This window comes from Diprion similis, chromosome 1, assembly GCF_021155765.1.
Source record: "Diprion similis isolate iyDipSimi1 chromosome 1, iyDipSimi1.1, whole genome shotgun sequence".
Classification (NCBI taxonomy): domain Eukaryota; kingdom Metazoa; phylum Arthropoda; class Insecta; order Hymenoptera; family Diprionidae; genus Diprion; species Diprion similis.
The window spans coordinates 11,428,788-11,436,820 of NC_060105.1; the positions used below are offsets into that span (position 1 = coordinate 11,428,788).

At 33.7% G+C, this 8,033-nt stretch overlaps 1 protein-coding gene across 1 annotated transcript in view; it reads right to left on the minus strand.

Moving 5' to 3' along the window:
• Window positions 1-6,955, minus strand: part of LOC124407034 (acyl-CoA Delta-9 desaturase-like) — a 32,633-nt gene extending 25,678 nt beyond the window's left edge. Inside the window, exon 1 of the mRNA XM_046882946.1 lies at window positions 6,791-6,955. The gene's annotated coding sequence lies outside the window, so the exon portion shown is untranslated. The remainder of the gene's footprint in view (window positions 1-6,790) is intronic.
• Between the last annotated feature and the right edge of the window lie 1,078 nt (window positions 6,956-8,033).

Genomic DNA, 8,033 nt, shown 5'->3' on the forward strand with positions numbered 1-8,033 from the left:
CCTTCTCGCACACGATTCTCAATACAACAATAGTATGCTCCACGTTTTTCAAGAATCACGAAATTGAGGTTAGGGTTACGCAATGTCAGATTTATTCGCCACCGCGCATGCGCGCGGTTCAGAAAAGGCCCCTTTTAACTGGTAGGACTAAAAGTAGTTTTTTCAGTACTGCACGCATGCGCATTCGCGAATTCACTCGACCGTGATGGAAACGAGTACTTTCCGCACGGAAAATCGCATAAAACATGATCGCGTTGTACAAAACGCATTTTTTACTTTCACAAAACACTTTTCCCCACAATTTTCTTCCTAATTTCTTATTTTCTCGTTTCTTTTGAAAAAAATTTTCCGTTAATCATTTCTCTAATTGGGAAGTCGAAGAAGACTGTAAGCACGTCGATCTAGTCTAACGACCTTGTTGATTCTGTTACAAGGCCTTCGTAGACACATACGTTCAACAGAAGTGCAGTTAATATATTATGCAGAGTTCGTGCTTCTAATTTTCGAAGGTTAATTAACCTCTGACTGCCTATTGTCTGCCGAGATTTTACGCAGGTATAAATAGCGCCGGTATTACACAAAGCATGTAAATGATCCTAGAAGACATTATATCACTGACGAACCTCGGTTCGGCGCGTTATTTCCATGGACGGCCTCCTTTTTTTTTCACCTGCACAATACACAGCCAACTAAACGACCAAGCGACTAGTATAGTGATTTGGTGTCTCGTTACTGTCGTCGTTCATACCTCTGGCGGTGTAAGCACGTCACACATGTTTTGGTAACATCGTAATTGGTATGAAGTACACGTAGTACCCTGAACGCATGTATAACTATCAGCGTTTTATAGACCGAAATCGTTGCGAAATGTGCGCAATGCGTCGTATCTTGGACGAAACTTGGACAACTCGTAAATTTCAAAATCACGTGTATTCGCAGGATTTTCACTTCATTTGGTGTCAGTTAAGTGCAGTCGATGTAATTGTATGTATATATCAGACTTGGAAGCAAAAACACAACAAAACTTTTAAAACATGTTGTATATAAATTCTGAAACTTTTTTTTTTTTTTTATTAAACATTTGCGTTGATTCATTATTTCATTCGGAATCGTGATCATCGTCTTAAATTATACATTGTACCTGAAATTATCTTGGGTGTTGAAAGTTCCTCTCAGGCTAATTGTTAAATTGTGAAAAACTCGATTAAAAAAAGAAGCGAGTAAAAAGGTGTTTATTTTGCTTCTAATAACTTTTTTCAAATTCAATTTCAAATCTGATTAAAACCGAACGATTTACCTTATAAATTTCGTATAATAAATTTTTATTTTTTTATGATAAAAATCTGTATAAATATTTTTTAGGTTAAATTGAAAAAGAATTTAAAAAAATAAGAAGATCGCAATATCAATTTTACAAGAACATAAAAAGACAAATTCAAAATTCAAAATTCATCTTCGAGGAAAATTCTTTATCGCAAAAATAGCTACGAGTATAGTAATATACTACACGTAACCGTATTATTAAAATGAAAAACGCAAAAACAACAACCGTGCAGAGAAAACATAGGAAGCAGGTGTTGGTGGTGGTGGTTCATAATTCCGTCTTGGAATATTTATATGGAGACTGCACTTACTTTGATCATAGTAATCGCGTTTACCTGCACAGCACGAGACCTGTCCACGTGTCTCTGCGCTCTATTACGTCACTGACGGAGGAACTTGGTAGCCAGCAGTCAAGTGTGCATGCAAGCGTGTCGCGAGATTCAAGACCGAGGGTTAGCCACCTCTCGTCGAGCGTAAGAAACGGGAAATAAACCCAGAAGCCACGACGAATGAGTTATGCATTCGATGAAGTTTCCAATCCTTCGATAAAATAATTACGGAAGAATAAATGTTTCGGATTTTTTCGATCTAATCATCCAATATGGAGTGAAAAGAAGGAGAAAAACATTCAACAGAAATTTTTAACAAAACGATGAGAGACAAAAAAAAATTAGTAAATCAGTTTTTGGTAACGTATCTAAAGGGAAATAAGAAATGAACATTTTTTATTTGATTAATCCGAAGGTGATGAAAGAAAATTATCAGCAGTCTGTATTAAACTTAGATGAATCTTCAAATTTTTAGTATAGTTTCCAAAATATATAGCAAGTATGAAGTCATATAAATAAATATATATATAGTAATGTGGAGTCTGAAAATAAAAATTTTATGAAACACCTTGAACCTCGAATACGTTTATACAATCATGAGGATAAAACTGAACTCCGTTTTTCTATTTTCAAAAAGGTTCAAGCCTTTGGCTGCTAGTTTAAGCTTCATTAATCTTACCAACATTAAGTTTTTCATCGGCTTTTTACTACGACTGAGGAAAAGAGTTAAATACCGTCTCCGATTACTTGCTATTTTATTTATTACCTTTTTTTTCAATACTTTTATTTCATTCAGGGGTATTAGCCGCAGTTCGTCGAATCTTGCGGTTTGCAATAACTTTTCACCTCGTCGCGGTTATGCAACGTCGTGTGTTAACGCCAAACGACTTCACAGCTTTCGTCAACTAGTTCCCAAATTATCGTCTCCGTTGCGAATGAGTTGTATCACAACGTTTAATAAAGGGGAAAACTTGTTACGTATTTTTCCTCTGTAATCCAGGATCTTGTAAACTTGGTAATTATAGGAACGTATATTATCAGACTTACTCTCTCCTAGCATTTCCGGAAATTTTGTTATACGTGTATATATATATATATATATATATATTTATCTCCGGAAATTTTAGAAGAATCTTATTATAATGAATATTGAAAATAGGTTAAAAGAATAAAATAAAAGGAAATGTCAGAATGTTTTCCCCATATTTTTTTTTTTTTTTTATTTTATTTCTAAGTACCCTTTAAACGAGCCTTTCTGGTAAATTTTGAGAATTTTTTTGATTTCTTGATAAAAAAAAAATATCAAATTTTCAACAAAAACGCTCTTTTTTAGTTTTTTGTTCATAACTTTTTTAATAATGGTCCAAATTGAAGTTTTGTTTTTTTGAAAATCTTTGTTCTGCGATGGCCTTTACAGAAAAAAATACAACAAAAAAATATTCACAGTGTTTTTGATTAAGATATTTGCGTTTGAAGTGTTGAATCGTGTTTTTAAAAGGGAACGTACGAGGGAACGTATATCTTTAGATTTTTTTTGAAAATCAGATATTTTTCTAACAAGTAATCAAAATTGAAAATTTTTCAAACCATCCGATTTGGCGCGGAACGCCCCATATATATATATATAAAAAATCCCCGGAAATGTTAGAAGAGATTAAGTCGGATGATATTCGTGCCTACAATTACAAAGTGTACAAGATTCTAAATTACAAAGGAAAAATACGTAACAGGTTTTCCCCTTTATTGTACGGTGTAATACAACTCATTTGCAACGGAGACGATAATTTGGGAACTAGTCGACGGAAGCTGTAAAGTCGTTTGGCGTTAACACACAACGTTGCATAACCGCAACGTGTTTAAAAGTTATTGCAAATCGCAAGATTAGGCGAACTGCGGGTAATAACTCTGAATGAAATAAAATTAATGAAACAAGAAGGTTAAGTTTAAAAAATAGCAAGTACTCGTTTCCCCAGTGGTGGTAAAAAACGTTTAAACTTTTTTCAAAATAGAAAAATGCAGTTCGGTTTTATCCTCATAATTCTATAGGAGTATCAGAGATTTCAGGTATTTCGAAAAAATTCTAGATTCAGACTTCGTATTACTTTGTTCGAATGAACATCAGAACGTTCGGCTCATTATTCTGGCTGCTAGTTAGCTTCAGCCTCGTGTAAAATTAAGGTGACGAAATATTGAAGAATTACCATTTTGCAGTTTTAGAAAAGTTAGGACCTTGAAGAAACTGCGATTTACCAAGTATTTCGTTGTCTAACGATAAAGTAAAGTTACGAAATAACCATTTTCATGAAAAATACATCGTCGCGAGCTTCACCCTCGTGTAAAAAGACCCTTTCGATACAGCCGTTACGTCACGGTATCATGTAATTCCACTCATCTTCTACAGCGATTCAAGGTCCTTAAATTGTGAAACGCAGAAATAATCGAATGTCACAAGATCGTCATTCGTTCTTGGTCCATGCTAGTGAAAATCGATCTATTCAATACCGGTGATCTGGCATTTAGGATTTATTGTCAGTTTTTTTATTTATCTCAAAATCGGTGAAAAAATATTTCATTTTCCAGAATTGTCAAAAATTTATCAAAATTTTCAAAAACTTAAAATACTCTTAACACTTTCTGCCGAATCGAAGCGCAAAAATATAACGAAACTGTATTCAGAAATTAATGCCTAAAAAAGTATTTCACTTTCTGATAATTTTGAAAAATTAAAATTTTATTTTTACGTTTTTGGATCTGTCTTTAACGCCGCTATCAGCCGATCGTCGTATCTAATCAAAAAACGTGTTCCCTATCTGAATCAGTATTATCTTTCACCCTCGAAACCGCCACGTTTTCTATCAAACATTTTCTAGTATCTCGTCTAGTTTTCGAGTCAATTTCACTTTCATTGTCACTTTCTAAGACAACCTGCGAGTGAAATTATATCAAGATAATAATTAACGACTACTTTTACAACCTCCAAACTAACCGGAAATGATTTTGTCGGATTTGGCATTACCTACTTTTTTTTATTTCAACGCACCATTTTCCCAATTAATCAAAAAGCTTATACCCATCCCTTATTTGTAATCGTTCAGTAAATTCTCATTACATTGTCAGTTGCAGAAAATATTTAATATCATTTTTATTTTAATTGACACCTGCAAGAGCCAGGATTTTACTGCGCTCTCTGTTATTTCGTACAGCTTATAATCCAATTACGAGCCGACGTTCGTCCGAGCAATTATTAGAGATTGTTTTCCGTATTTCAAAGATATGTTATCCTAACATTCTGCACGATTCAATTATCGAATCACCATATTCTTTCAGTATAATTACGACAATTACACGAGTTAACTAAAGCACTGTGATGAATAATGATATTTACAGTAGATTCTGAGTGAAAATAATTTTTTTTTTTTTTTTTTTTGGTGGATATATAAAGACAAAATTTTTATTTTTCTCTCTCTTAATTTCCCGAACTACTACGAGTTCATTACAAATGCAATTCGCATTCTCGCTCGTGTTTTTTTAATAATTCATATATAATAATCCCACGCTCTGTGTGTAAAGTTATATAATATCAGTTAATTTTAAAGGTTCATTCATTCACCTTCGTCGTTCCAATTCAAAGCGAAACTACCACGTTTGAGTAATTAGTTATTCTTAAAAATTAATACAAGTTATAGATTATCACGAATAGTTATTATTTGCATAGATAAATTATATGTGGAGGAACGAATGCTCTTGTTAAAAGATAAAAAAAAAAAAAAGCCAACAATCGTCTTCCATCCTACTCTTATCTTTTATTTTTATCTTTATAACTGCATAATAGTAGCTTAATTCCTTACTTTCGCATTATGCAAGGATATTTTTGTTCTCATATAATTATAACGTGCATCGTCCGTAAAATATTACGAAGAAGGTTAGTTTGAGATAAAAAAAAAAAAAAAGCCAATAACTGATGTAACGAATGAACTGTACAATTTACTATAAAATAAGTTAGAGAGAGAGAGAGAGAGATAGGAGAAAATGACAATAAGAAAAATCAAGAAGACTCGGACGTTTTCTACTATGACTGTAAAAATGGAAGGAGAGAGAAACGAGAAAAAAAAATTCTATAGAAAATTGAAACAAAAAAAAAGGTCTTATACATAAGGCGAAAGTATAAAATTATTCTTAAACGTTACATAGACGATATTTCTGAAAGGTATGAAAGTATTCAACTTATCTCGAAATAGATTTTTATCGGTATATGTTTAATTGCGGAACAATTAGTTATCAATTTGAGAAACAACTCGATGGATAAACGAGAGCGGTTTTATCTTGCTGATCTTGCTCGAATGATATTTATCTACAGAGATCAATGATCGAATAAAATAAGTCCTTCGACCTCGTCAATTTTCGAATGGAACCACAATTTAATGAATGTTTTTTCATCGGTGAAAAAAATTGATGATGACACAATAACACAAAAATTTTTTAATCAAGACATTTGCGGTCTTCGGCATTCGTTGAATAAATTTTTAATTCAACTAACATTTTACTGCAATTGGTAGGTTCCAGTTGAGTTGCTTCGTTGATGATTTAAAATTAGCGAAATTGGACACGCAGAACAAGCATTTGCATTCGTAAAAATTCACTTGTAAAATTACTTCGAATTTTTTAAATACAAAATTTCAGAATTAAAAATAATCAAGAAATAATATCTGTCGATTAATTCGACTGATATTTAAAGAGTTGTGGTTAAAATTTCACGATACGTTTGCGTCTCTGATCTTTAATAAAATTTAAAGCCACAGATCTTTCGTAAAATCGGAAAAAAAAAAAAACTTGAATCATCAAAGCGTGTTTAAAGAGAATTAGTGCATGAATAAAAATCATCAAGTCTGATTTAAGATTCGTGTTTTCGAATCAACGATTCAACGTTCTAATAAATAGTAAAATAATGTGAATTCGGTCAGGTCGAACAAAAATTTTTCAATCTTTTCGCAAAAGTATAGATCAGAAAATAATGAGGAGCAGTAATAACGCAGCGGCGATGAAAAGCCTTACGAGTGACAAAAAAATAACCTCTATTCTTAAACAACGATATATTAGATTCGCAAAATATACTCAAAATGTGGACAGACAATACATACCTGTCAGGCAGAAGTATAAACTGGTAATCCACTTATTGCCGATGAGTAGTCATAGGCGATTTCAACGAAGACTACACTCTCTTACGGTCCTTATTAACAAATAACGAGTCCTGAACCGGCTTCTATTCTAACTCCAACTGACAGCGCGAACTCGACAGCCGACAGACTGACGAAACCGCGACCACGCGGCTCGGTTATATCAACTAGATTCGCGACTTCGTAACTAGCGCCACATCGCGGATTTGATAGTAAACTCATACCGACGAGTCGAGATGCTCGGATGATAACGAATGTTGGCGGATGATCGTTTGACTCCCCCCCCCCTTTGCGGCTAGGCGATCGATGTGTGTCCCTAAAAATCCACTAAATAATACGTAAGGGCGTGTTCCGAAATTAGCTGGCAGCGCTAAAAACTCCCTAGGATAGAGATAGAGCTACGCACGAACTCGACAGCGAAAGAGAGATGAAAGATTGTTTACAGCACTGGGGGATGATATCGGAATGCACTCTAAGGTGTCTTCCGAAATTAACTAGCAGCGCTAAAAACTCTCTACGACAGAGATAGAGTTACTCACGAACTCGTCAGCGCAAAGAGATCATTTGACAAATTTGCCAAAAATGAATTCCTCCTTGAATTTAAAATGGTGGCCGGAACTGCTGCAGAATCTGGTGATAATTCTGGATTTAGACTACTCATGACCCCCCTCCTGCCGTTCATGCCGATTAGAAAGAAAAAAAAATGCCTGTATTAGAAAATTTTCATTTCACGTGTACTTTCCGACTGGACTACTTACGGTTAGCTTCTGTGGAGAATAAATGGAACCGCAAAAAAATTACTATCTTTCCAAGGCAGTTACAAAGAAATTCAATGAATGACTAACAATAGGATAAATAAATCTTTTAGGCACTTGTCCTCATAGGAGGTATATAAGCCTATAGGAATGAGAAGCTGAAGAAGGATTAAATTCTTATGTCATACCACATACACTGTTAGAAAAAATTAACCAAACATAATGGCCCAGCAGGTTCACTTTATATTTGTGTTATTTACTACATTTCTGTTAGTGAATAAAACAGACATTTTTATAATTTTAAGATATAAATTGTCATATCAACATTCAATTTGTAATTTTCAGGTTTCTTTTCATTTAGTCCTACATTAAAATTGGTTAAATCAACCCCAAAATTTGAGTGAACTTGCTGGGACATTTTTTTTAACAATTGTACTTTTTTTCTTTCTAAA